Source organism: Enhydra lutris, unplaced genomic scaffold (assembly GCF_002288905.1).
Source record: "Enhydra lutris kenyoni isolate GAN:26980312 unplaced genomic scaffold, ASM228890v2 scaffoldscaffold51, whole genome shotgun sequence".
Taxonomy (NCBI): domain Eukaryota; kingdom Metazoa; phylum Chordata; class Mammalia; order Carnivora; family Mustelidae; genus Enhydra; species Enhydra lutris.
Window position 1 is genome coordinate 13,338,157 of NW_019154135.1, and position 12,582 is coordinate 13,350,738.

Here is a 12,582-nt window from a genome sequence, read left to right on the forward strand (position 1 = left end):
TGTGACGGCCACTCGCTCAGTAACCGGCAGAGCTGCGCACAGTTCCCCAGGGAGCGGTTTGGCTATGTCTTACGAAGTTTGATACATGGCTATCACATAAATGGCAACTCAGTTATTAGGTATTTACCCAAAAGAAATGGCCACATGTGTCCATGCAATGACCTGTTCTCAAACGCTCACGGCTTTCTGCGGAAATACAAGACCCAAGAGCACCCGATGCCCAGCAACAGGCCGTGGCGTAGACGTACGGTAGACTGCCATTAGACATCATGGATGAGTAAAGGGTCCCTGAACAAAAGAATATGCCCAGCCTGGGGGCGCCGGGGTGGCTCAGGGGAGTAAGGATCTGCCTCTGACTCAGGTCATGATCTCGGGGTTCTGGGATCAAGCCCGCATCAGGCTCCTTGCTCAGCAGGGGAGTCTGCTTCTGCTTCTCCCTCTCCTGCCCTGCTCGCACTCGCCCTCTCGAATAAATAAATAAAATCTTTAAAAAAAAAAAAAAAGGAGTATGTACTGCCTGAATCCATGTGTGTGAAGTTCTCGAACAGAAACCAATCCCGATGGGCCGTCTAGAGTGCCAACCATCAGAACAGCGGCTGCCTTGGGGAAGGAGGCGGCATCCTAGGAGGCACGAGGGACCTTCTGAGTGATGACAATGGTCTGTTTCTTGGCGGGGCTTCGGGACGCACAAGTGTACACAGCTGTTAAAATTTAGCTAATGTACTTTTAAGATGCGTATGTTTCGGTGTGTATAACTTTTACAGCAAAAGAAAACCGGAAACGATATTGAGCCCCAGCTACTGACAAGCGTGCTACCCAGAGGGGAGTAGAATGTGTCCGTGACTGACCCTGAAATGCACCAGAGAGGCAGGGTGAGGGCTCGGGGGCTCAGAGATACACGGGTAGGTGTGCATAACAAATGTTAATGGCAGAATCTATGTGGTGGGTGGACAGGGATTTGCTGTAAAATCCTTTCAACTCTGCTGGTTTCAAGAAGGTTCACAACCAAATGCTGGGGGGTGGACTGCACAGTCTTCTTCCACGGAGGAGGCTAAAGATTCAATCCTGGGGGAAAGGAGCCTTCTTCTTTTAATAGATTTTATTTCTTTATTTGACAGAGAGAGACAGAGAGAGCACAAGCAGGAGGAGGGGCAGAAGGAGAGGGAGAAGCAGGCTTCCCGCCGAGCTGGGAGCCCGATGCAGGGCTCCATCCCAGGACCCTGCGATCACGACCGGAGCTGAAGTCAGACGCTTGACCAACTGAGCCACCCAAGCATTCCCGAGAGGAGGCCTAACGGGGCCTGGCATGGGTCTGACCTCCACGTAGGAAGGTCGGGTTGGTTCGGCTACTGTTACACCGCAGAATGTACACAGGTGACAGTCATTGAGAGGGACATGTCTCCTGGCAGTTAGACCTAGGACATTTGCTGACATGTGACCCACAGGGTGAGAGACCTGCCACATGGTCTCTCCAAGCATTAGATTCATATACTGCATCCCCGCCAGGTCGACAGCGAGGGAAAATGGAATGTTCTAGAGCACCCAGAACTGCAGAGTTAATGGTAAGGACACACAGGAGGTGCACTGGCTTGTGGGTCCAACAGTGCGGGGAACTACAGTAAAGAATTAAGTGTCTTTCTCCCCAGAGTCACGAGCAGCAGCAGGTGAATTAGCAGGTCCCACACGAGGGAGCGGCTCCACACGTAAGGACAGGAGTTCTCTCGTCCACACCCACAGTGCTCGCTTTTAGAGTGCAAGGATCCTTCCCGCCTCCAGGTTACAAGACACCCACCTTCCTAAGCCTCAAACAAAAGCCTAAATCCCCATGTCCTGCTGCACTTGGTGAAGCGGATTAGTCCCACTGCACGCATCCAATCCCCACAATCAAATGTCTTAATTCTTGGCACAAGCCCGGCCAAAAAACACCACTATTCAGGCACACTTAGGAGGAAAAAGTAACATTTCTGGCCGGCAGAGCACAGCACAGGTCGTCCTGCGACCCTGAGCAGCCTGTCTGTGCATCAGGTGACCATGGAGACCAGGTGCTCAGAACCTCTGGGTGAGACCGAGACCAATTCCCCGCAATTCCCCCCAAGATGGTCCTTGCACAGGACTCCCGCCACACCTCCCCTATCTCCAGGGTTTGCCTCCAAACAACCTGAGTCTGCTTTCACAAAACCGGGGACCAGGCGGCACACACACATACGGTTCTCCCTCAGCCCTGGACGCCCCAGAGCCAGGCGTGGCAGGGCCAGTGCCCCCACCCCCGAGGCCTCTCCTGGGCATGGGAACAGCATCTCCTCCCCTTGTCCTCATGTGGTCGTCCCTCCATGCGTGTCTGTGCCCTGAATGCCTCCTCTGATGAGGACCCCAGTCGCACTGGGGTAGAGCCTGCCCTAGTGACCTCGTTTTGTCTCAATCACCTCTTTAAGAGCCGTCTCCAAGTACGGTCCTGTTCTGAGGTCCCGGGGAACCTCGGGGCTTCATCCCGTGGATTTGGGGGGGGAGGTTCAGCCCAGAGCACCTGGGCAGCAGGGGTAGACGAAGAACAAGCTGCGGTGCATCGAAGGTATTAGAAGTTGGGGTAAAGGAGCTTTATTTAAGGATTTTCTCTACGCTTGTCCTTGACGCCTTCACAACAAAAAGGGTTTGTCATTTGCTCTCATCAAAGTGCACTTTCTCTGAACTTCCACTCTGGTGGGTCCTCCGAGCCCCACTTCCAGCTGTGACCACAGAGCTCATCCGTGTCCCCGCATCTGGTCCTGGCACTCGGTCAGCACCAGGGAAGAGCTGTTACAGGGAGCGACAAAGTGCCCAGCAGCTTCCACCCCGCCCCTGGGCCCAGGGCCCTCCCAGCACCTCGGGGGCCCCAGCCCGCACATCTCCTGCTCCTGAACAGTACGCACATGGGCCCATGTGGGGCAAGCTGGCACCCGCCGCGTCCCCTTCTCCCACGCCGTGTGGGCACCTACTCTCCAAGCAGGATGCGGCGGCCCCAGCCCTGCTTCACACGGCACAAAGCATGTCCTAGGCGCTGGGATAAGGGAACAGGAGGGTCTCACGCTGCCGGCTCCGCGAGACTTAAGGGTGGCAGCTGACTCTCACCACAGAGCAGGGACGAGCCGGCCGGTGCTGCCGACAGGAAGACGCGGGAGAGCCACAGGGACCGCAGTCACCAAGCCCATCGCTACAGAAGGCGCTGGTCCCCGACCTCACGGGCACAGTGCTGATGGCCCCCCTCGCTTCACAGCGGTCCACTCGGCGGTACCATTGCTTAAAGAAATGTGTTCCTCTCCAGGATGTTCCTCCCGAGTGATGTTCCAAGCCGTAGCAGAGAGGCACCGTGAATTCTGGGCCACTGGCATGGCCAGCGGGTCATGGGGTCTGGAGGCGGCAGGGACTCTACAGTTCCTCACATTGGAAACTAATAAATACAGGTACCATGGAAGCAGCGACTCTCCAAATCAGAGAGGAATGAGCCTCGCGACTGCTGGCCTCCCTGGGATCGTCCGCTGGCTGCTGGGCCTACGGTCCCTGCCCGGCACCTCCCAGCTCGGTGGCACTACATGGTCACCCAAGAATCCCTATGAAACTGACCAAGAGGCAAGACAAAACAAGGCACAGACCCCAAAGTCCCTGTGTTACCCCGTGTTACAACTGCGACATGTCGTGACTGACCATTGCTTTTTTGTGTTTTTTTTTTTTTAATTTTATTTATTTAACAGACAGAGATCACAAGTAGGCAGAGAGGCAGGCGGGGGTTGGGGGGGGGAAGCAGGCTCCCTGCTGAGCAGAGAGCCCGATGCGGGGACTGGACCCCAGGACCCTGAGACCATGACCTGAGCCAAAGGCAGAGGCTTAACCCACTGAGCCACCCAGGCGCCCCCTGGCCATTGTTTAATGGGAGAGAAGAAGAGAGTAAAAAACTCACAGTGCATTGCTTATATGAAGTACCATTTCCTTAAATTCTCATTTCAGCTATGCGTGCGTGTGCGCGCACCTGTGGAGAAGGCTGTCTGACATCTGAAGACAAAGGTGTAAAGACCCTGATCCAGCCAAGCCCCCAGTTCCTCACAGACACTGCCTGATGGAAGGTCCAGCAGCTACCGGAGCGGACGGCCGAGGGCCTGTAACTTGGGGGGCTGTTTTCTCCCCACTTTTTATATGAAAACTCAAAAACTCACACAAGTGAACAGAATAATGGATGAGGAAGACCCACAACCAGCGCATTCCACTATCTCCCCTCTGTTTTGTTTCTTGTCTGGATAAAGCCAGTCTCAGGCGTCCCACCGTTTTACCTATAAACAGCTCAGCGTGGAGGTCTACCAGCTCAGAACTCAGCCACACGTAATACAGACATTCTATGCCACAAAATTAGTAATAACTCCCTGCTACTACTTAACACCCCATCCTACATTTCCAGAGTACCTTATAGCCTTTATTTACATTTACAGAGAGCACAATAAAGTCACCCAACGTAAAAATATTTAACCATTCAGGACGAAAGCCCGGCCGCCGGAGGAGTGACCAGGAGCAGCAGAAGCTGGGCCCCGAACAGCACAGGGGCCTGGTGGTGACCTCCCACGGCCTGGGGTCCTCGTCCGATCAAGCATACGGCCCAACTCACGCGAACACCTAAGCTTCTCACAAAAAAGAATTACATCCTGACAGAACAGGGTCAGAACTCGTGGAACTTGGGTCCATTTTATAAGGTGGTAACATTATTCTCCAAACCCCAAATCAGGACTTGTGGTCTGAGAGACAGCAGTCACTCTGGAGACATGTGGCGGGGAGAGTGGCCCCCCGTGGTCACTCCTACTCCGCAGGCCCCACGCCTCTAGCAGGCAGTGGACTTGCTGGTGCACACACATGCATCCCCCAGATGTACCAGGACCGGCTCCTCCCACTACCCCATCACCCAGAACTTTCCATGGGACATTACAGGGGCTCCAGTCACCCTCATCCTATGTGCCAGGGTAGCCTAAGAAAGGACAGGGCTGGGGGCACCTGAGTGGCTCAGTCGGCTCAGCAGCCTACCCCTGATTTCGGCCCATTTCATGATCTCAGGATGGCGAGATCGAGCCCCGTGTCAGGCTCTGTGCTGGGCATGGGGTCCACTTAGGATTCCCTCTCCCTCTCCTCCCGCGCTGCTTAAGAAAGAAAGAAGGAAAGGACGGAGCTGTGCCTGGGGCCACTTGATATGAAACCCACCCTGTTCTACTTACTCTCTGGTGAGCTCTACAGCTCACTGCCTCCGGTGCTGGGGAAGTAACAGGCCACATTACAACACACCTGAACAACTACCCGAGAAAGCCCGAGCACGAGTGTCTGAAGGCCTCAAGAGGCCTAACCATCCACAGCTTTAAAGGTTAAATCTCGGGTGCCTGGCTTGCTGGCTCAGTACAGCATGCGACTCTGGATGTCGGGGTCATGAGTTCAAGCCCTATGATGCGCCGAGAGCTTATTTTAAAAAAAATTAAAATAGAAATTAAAAATAAAGGTTAAAACTGCAATGTTGAGAGAGCTAACCTGAAGAGAAATTTAAATGTCTAAACTGTACTTTCTGGGCACCTGGGTGGCTCAATTGGTTAAGAGGCTGCTGCCTTCGGCTCAGGTCATGGGTCCGGGTCCCGGGATGAGTCCCACATCGGGCTCCCCGCTCAGCGGGAAGCCTGCTTCTCCCTCTCCCTCTGCCTGCCTCTCTGCCTACTTGTGATCTCTGTCAAATAAATAAATAAATAGTCTTTAAAAACAAAATAGCAAACTGTACTTTCTTTCTAAAATGTTATTTGACAGAGAGAGCATGCACAAGTGGGGGGAAGGGGGTGTGCAGGTCACAGATCCCTGTGCAGATTGCAGAGGGAGAAGCAGGCTCCCCATTGAGCAGGGAGTTCAATACAGGGCTCCATCCCAGGACCCCGGGATCATGACTTGAGTCCAAGGCAGACGCTTAACCCACTGAGTCCCCCAGGTGCCCCCAAACTGCACTTTCATAAAGCTATTAGGTCATCACTTCTGCTATTTTAGCTTGAATTTGGGTAAAACTTTTAAAATAGATCAATCTGGTTAATATAAGCACCAAGTGTCATGAGCTGGCGGTGACCTCACACTGAATGGAGGAGCAGAGCAGAAAGGCTCTGACTGCTTGAGACTGGCAAAGAGCAAGAGGGAAAGTGTGCTAAATTGTGGCCTGGATAGGAATTCCCGCCCCAGAGCCGTCTGCTGGCCTGCCTATGGGAAAATGAGCTAGGGCAGGGGCATACGGAGGAAACAGAGAACTCCTGTGTTAGGCAACCCTGTAACAAGTGATTATCTTCTCTAACAGACACAATGACATTCATCATTAACCTTCTCTAGGCCTAAATCTTCACACGGCCCCCACCTCAAAAATTCTTGAGTTTCACTGGCTTCTCACTTCTATTTCAGGAATGTCCCACTGATTCTTCGTCTCTCCCAACGTTGCTGAATATTCTAATGTTTCTACCAAACCTCACAGAGGGCTCTGAAGTCCGTCAGTCTATCCCATGCTTCTCGTCACAGAACCAGGTTAGCATCCATCGGAAGGGAGGGACCCTGCTCAGCCAGCCCCGTCTGGTGTGAGTGTGGAAGATGCTTTGAGGCCAAGACTGGTGACCCCCTGGGCCGGGAGCAACGCTGGCAGCCAAGAGCACTGGGGACGGGCCATCTCCTGTGCGGGTCCTGGCCCACCTGCCTGCAGCAGGGAAGGAGACCGTGGACTGACTTTCTTCTGGAGCCTTCTACCGGCTGTGGCAGAAACATTAAACCCAGCTCTCCCCTTCAGGGTGGGCAGCATCTCTCGCTGTCTAGCGCCTGCAGGCTGAATCACTTTCTCGGGCTCTTTTCCAGACTTCGGTATCTGCAGCTGGTACCACACTTTAATTAGACATAACACAACACGTTGCCGACATAACACAACAAGGAGAAAAGAAAGTGAGGGAAAAGCACCACCCGATCCGCGGAGGGCCACCAGGGGCCACACGGATTTCAAGCACAACCTTTAAAGAGTGGGACACCTTGGGAAACAAGGGGATGAGTCGGCTGAGGGCACAGCTGGCTCGGGCCAGCACAGGCTGTGCACCAGAGGACCTACCCAAGCCTGTCTGAGATCGGCACACAGAAGCGCACACTAACGAAACCCAGCGCGTTGTAAGTCCTCTACCCGAAAGAGAAATTGCGCTGAAACCGTTCTGCACTTCAGTGGCAGCCAAGCTATGACAGTCTCCCGAAACGAGAGTGACGTTATCAGCCACTCCGGCCAGTAAGGAAGGCCACATCTTGGAAGGCCACAGAAACCGAGGAGTCCCCTGAACTATGTCTGAAATGCAGCCGCCGACGGAGCGTGCCGGAGCGGCGGGGCGAGCAGGGCCGAGCGCGGTGGCCCGGAGGCGCACCGTGCGCGTGTGCGCGGCACCACGAAACCAGAGGCACCAAGCGGCCCCGCTCTGCGCGGGGCGGACTCCCCATTGTCTCCCAGACACCGGCCCTGGAAACTTTCCGGCGCCGCGGCGGGCCGGCCCCTCCGCAGCCCCTGCGCCCTGCGCCGCCGGCCCGGCCATGTGCAGAGCCGGGGTTGGGGGACCCACTGACCGGAAGGGGCGGAAAGGCGTGGCTCCTTCCTCCCCCGCCGCGCGGCCAGGCCGAAGGACCACCTAACCCCATTGTCCGGGGGCTCGTCTCCCGGCCCATCCGCGGAGCACGACGCCCGCGGCCCAGCGCCGGGCCCGAGCGCGCGGCGCACCCGGGGAACCCCGGCCTGCCGGCCGCCCTCTCGCCCCGAGAGTGTGCGCCCCCGACCGCCCCACGCCTGACCTCACATCTAACCTCCCCCCGTGGGACCGCCCAGCGCCCCGCGCCGGCTGGCCGTCAGCGCGGCCCCGAGGGACCTCCCAGTCCACCCCCGGCGCCCGCCCCGCCGCCCCGCTCCGGGTCCAGCCCGCCCCCCGCCCGGCTCGGGAGCGCCCGCCCGCGCACGCTCACCTTCTTGCCCTTCTTGCCCTCCTCCTCCATGTCGCCGCGAGCGGCCCCTGCGGCCCGGCCCGCCCCGGGAGCCCCGCGCCGCCCGTGGCCGCTACATGCTCGCCCGGCCCCGCGGCCGCCGCCGCCGCCGCCGCCGCCGCCGCAGCCACTCCTGCGCCTCCCGCCCGCGCGGCCGCACTCTCCGGCCGCGGCCGCCAGGGGACGTCCGCGCCCTGCACCCCACACCCCGCACTTCCGGGCCGAGGCGTGGCCCCGCCCCGCGCCCCGCCCCGCGCCCCGCCCCCACGCCTCAGGGCCGCCGGGAACGCGCCCGCCTGACCCGCCCCTCACGGCCGCTAGATCGCGCCTGCCGCGCCCCAATCCCGCCCCACGCCCTTCAGAGAGGACGAGAGCGCGCCTGCCCCGCCCCGGATCCATCTCCGGCCCCTCAAGGCCGCAGGAGCGGCTCCAACTTTTCAATTCTGCCGCCATCTTTAGGGCAGCCGACTTCCCGGCCTGCCTCGCGCTCGGGAAGGCCACGCACAGGCCGACAGGGAATGGAGGGAGGGGCTAGCCAGAAGGTGAGGGGCGTGGCCGGTGGGGGAGGGGCCAGTGGGAGGGGCGGGATTCGCGGGAAGGGCTATGGGTAAGGTGAGGGCTTGGCTGGTGGGGAGGGGAGGGCTGGGGGGCGGGGCTAGCAGGGAGGCAGGGCGGCGGGGCCGGCAGCAAGGTGGAGGACAGGAAAGGAGAAGAGGCAGCGCTGGTGGGAAGAAGGGGGCTATCGGGAAGGGGCGGGGCCGGTGGGTAGGCGAGGGCGGGGCTGGCGGGAAGGTGAGGGGGGATCTGTGGGGAAGGGGCTAGGCCGGCAGGAAAGGGGGGACCGGATGAGGAAGGGGGCGGGGCTGGCAGGAAGGAGGCGGAGCCTACGAGATGGGGCGGGGCCGGTGGGAAGAAGAGGGCCGGACGGGGAGGGACGGGGCCCGCAGGACGGGGAGGACTGGCAGGGGAGGGGGCGTGGCCAACGGGAAGACGGGGCGTTGGGCGTGGCCAGCAGGCGGGGCGGGGCCTGCGGGGCGAAGCCCCCACCTTTCTGTCTCTCGGTTTGCCGGGCGGTTCGTAGGCCCCTGTGAAGCCCCTTCTGAGACCTCCCCGCGCCAGCGCGCGTCACTCCGACTCCGAGGACGGCGGAGGTGCGGGCACAACGACGCCTGGGCTCTGTCCGAACACACGTGGCCCCTCAGCAGCTACTGGGACAACCGCCCCTTCACAGCGGAGTCCGGGCGGGCCGCGGGGCTGCCTGCCAGCTGCAGGCAGGAGGCCGCGGCCGCGGCCACGGTGTCGCCACCAGCCGCGCTGCCGGTAAGAGCCTGCGGGCAGCTGGACGGCGGACCGGTCCTCGTCTCGACTTCCGTTCTCCAGCGCAGCGCTGGTCCTGTGCCGGGGCGCAGCGTGTGACCTCCGGCTTCGGGCGCACTCGCTCCTGCTCCGCCGGACGGAGCCCAGCCCTGGGAGCGCTCACCCGCAGCGCTGAGCCAACGGAGCCGCTGGGAGGTGGCGCGGCAGGAAAGGGCTTTGCGGCCTGGCTCCGGGAGGTCCTGGGCGGGCACCTGCAGAGTCCGAGGCCTCCTCGGCGCCCGCCTCCCCGCACCGAGCCCAGCTCCTTCCAGCTGCAGCGAGCGCCTGCCTCACGTCCACAAGGCCGCGCGCCCTGAGCAGCTTTCCCTGCACTCTAGAGGGACGCCCAGCAAGTCCTGCCGGCGCTTCTCCACCTTCGGCGGGCTCCGTTAACTGGCTAGGCTCTCTCCCACGAAGCTGGATCTCAGCCCTGGGGGTGACGGGGTTTCCTCCCTGGGAGCGTTCTCTCAGCCTTCAGAGTGGCAGCTGCTTCTTGTATCTTCAGGATTTTCTTTCCTTTTACTAGGCAATCCCTTGTGACCCTCATCCCCTATGATACTTAACGATTCTTTACATTAAACCTTTCCTGTACCCTGTTTCTGTCTCCTGATTGGACCCTATTTGATAGTCTCAAGCAGCCCCAAAGGCATTCCAGCCCCTTTGGCACATAAAGCGGTGGCAGGTGAAACCTTCCACTCTACCTTCTATGCTCGTTCACACGCAAATGGGGCAGTGCGTCTGATACCTAGTCTCCCACCGCTGCACGGAGGCCTGACCATGCCCGTCTCCCACTCAGGTGGTGATGCGCCAAGAACACTACTCCCCTTAGCATGTGTTTTGGGAAAAACCCACTCTCCTCCTCCGTCTCAACTCAAAAGAAGTGTCCTCAACACTTCTTTTTTTTGGGGGGGGGGCGGATTCTTACTTATTCATTTGACAGAGGGAGAGCGCACAACAGGGGGAGTAGCAGGGAGAGGGAGAAGCAGGCTTCCTGCAGAGCAAGGAGCCCGATGCAGGACTCAATCTCAGAACCCCGAGATAATGACCTGAGCCAAAGACAGAGGCTTAAACGACTGAGCCACCCAGGCGCCCTGCCCTCAGCACTTCCAACAGCAGATGTGTGCGGGCTTTCCCCACACCAAGCAATTCTGTGACATCAGCTGGGTGTCCCACACTTGAACTCACTCTGGCACCATCTACCCAGATATGGCATCAGATACCCCAGGTTGAGGGCTCGGTCCCACAAGAACCCACACACGCACTTCAGATGCCAACAGCAAGTCCAAGTTGTTACCTGTGCTTCTGACTAACTGGCTATGAATCGGGGTTCCCACGATCCTCCCTCGGGTTCAATGAGCCTGCTAGAGTGGCTCACAGAACTCAGGAGAAGCGTCTACTCACTGATCACCAGTCATCCTAAAAGGACATGATAAAGGGTCCAGGGAAACATCCAGATGGAAGAGATGCCAAGGGCAAGGTGTAGGGAAGGGCACATGGAGCTTCCGGGCCCTTCAAGGTGTACTGCTCAACCAGCACCTCCACGTGCTCGCCAGCCTAGAAACTCTCTGTACCCCCATACTATCGGGGAAATAATGAGCACCAACCAAATGAGAATAAGCAAAGGCTATTTGTGCAGAGGCTGCTCTAATGGAGACAGTGCATCCCTTGGACTGGCCGAGGCCCAAAGGCAGGCAGTGGGGGAGAGAGCTTCATGGCGGAAAAAGGGGGATTCAGGGGTGCCCTGCTGGGGTCTATGGGGCTGAAGGAGCTGGAGCTGGGCTAAGCAGACATTGGGCATCCCTTGTGTTCGGTTTTCTCTGGTTGGCCCTGAGTTGGAAGAGGGAACAAAAGTGGGCATCAACCGAGTGCCGGCACATCCGGCTCGTGGATTGTGCCGGGGTGCTGTATGGCTTCCCGGGCCATCACTAGACACAGCGGTCTGAATTCCAGCAACTGGCCTCCTGGGCTTCCCAGGGTCCTAAGATCAAGTCCCACATTGGACTCCTCGTTCAGTGGGGAGCCTGCTTCTCGCTCTGCCTGCCACACACCACCCCCACTCCTTGTGCACTCTCTCTGACAAATAAATAAAATGGTTTTGTTTTTTTTTTTAATATTTTATTTATTTGACAGAGAGAGGGAGCTCACAAGTAGGCAGAGAGGCAGGCAGAGAAGAGAGGGGGGAAGCAGGCTCCCCGATGAGCAGAGAGCCCGATGCGGGGCTCGATCCCAATGCGGGGCTCGATCCCAGGACCCTGAGATCATGACCTGAGCCGAAGGCAGAGGCTTAACCCACTGAGCCACCCAGGCGCCCCATAAAATGTTTTTTAAAAATAAAATAATCTTTGGGGCACTTGGGTGGCTCAGTGGGTTAAGCCTCTGCCTTCGGCTCAGGTCATGATCCCCAGGGTCCTGGGATCCAGCCCCACATTGGGCTCTCTACTCAGCAGGGAACCTGCTTCTCTTCCTCTCTCTCTGCCTGCCTCTCTGCCTACTTGCGATCTGTCAAATGAATAAATAAAATATTTTAAAAATAAATAAATAAAAGAATCTTTAAAAAAGTTATTCAGGGATGCCTGGTGGGCTCAGTTGGTTCACCAACTGCCTTCGGCTTGGGTCATGATCCCAAGTGCTGGGATCAAGTCCCAAATCAGGCTCCCTGCTCATCGGGAAGCCTACTTCTCTCTCTGCCTGCTGCTTCCCCTGCTTGTGCTCTGACAAATAAATAAAATCTTTTTTAAAAAATTTTTAAAAAGTATTCAGTGCAATCCCAAAGCTTACAAAATTTTCTTTCTACTCTCACAATGAGACACAACCCAGATTTTTCTAGGGTTCTCTCTTTACAGCAGGCTAATAAACCACTTTGTTGGATGCCTGGTTTGTCCCTGTTGGACCTAGCTGTTGGGTTTTTTCCCACCCAGCTCAAGTATCACCTCTTCCACTAAATCTCTGGATACAATTCTTCCCTCCTTCAGCCCCAGAGCACTTTATTTGCATGTCCTGATGCTAGAGTTAGCCATGATAGAACATTTCCTCTACTCGACTGTAAGGTCCTTTAGAGACCGTGTGGGATTCCTCTTTGCATCCGAGAAGTTCTAGCAAGACAAATGATAGGCACTTGAGACTAAGACGGGAGGGCACTGAGGTTACCCAGACAAGGTCTCAGACAGATGCCTTCCCACTAGACTGGAGTTTTCAAGAAAGCCCTGAACA

At 57.5% G+C, this 12,582-nt stretch overlaps 1 long non-coding RNA gene across 1 annotated transcript; it reads left to right on the top strand.

The window, feature by feature from the left end:
• Positions 1-8,370: 8,370 nt before the first annotated feature.
• On the top strand, positions 8,371-9,968 carry LOC111157073. Its single transcript, XR_002641275.1, has 2 exons — positions 8,371-8,558; positions 9,098-9,968. It is a non-coding gene; the product is annotated as an uncharacterized LOC111157073 (long non-coding RNA).
• The last annotated feature ends 2,614 nt before the right edge of the window (positions 9,969-12,582 follow it).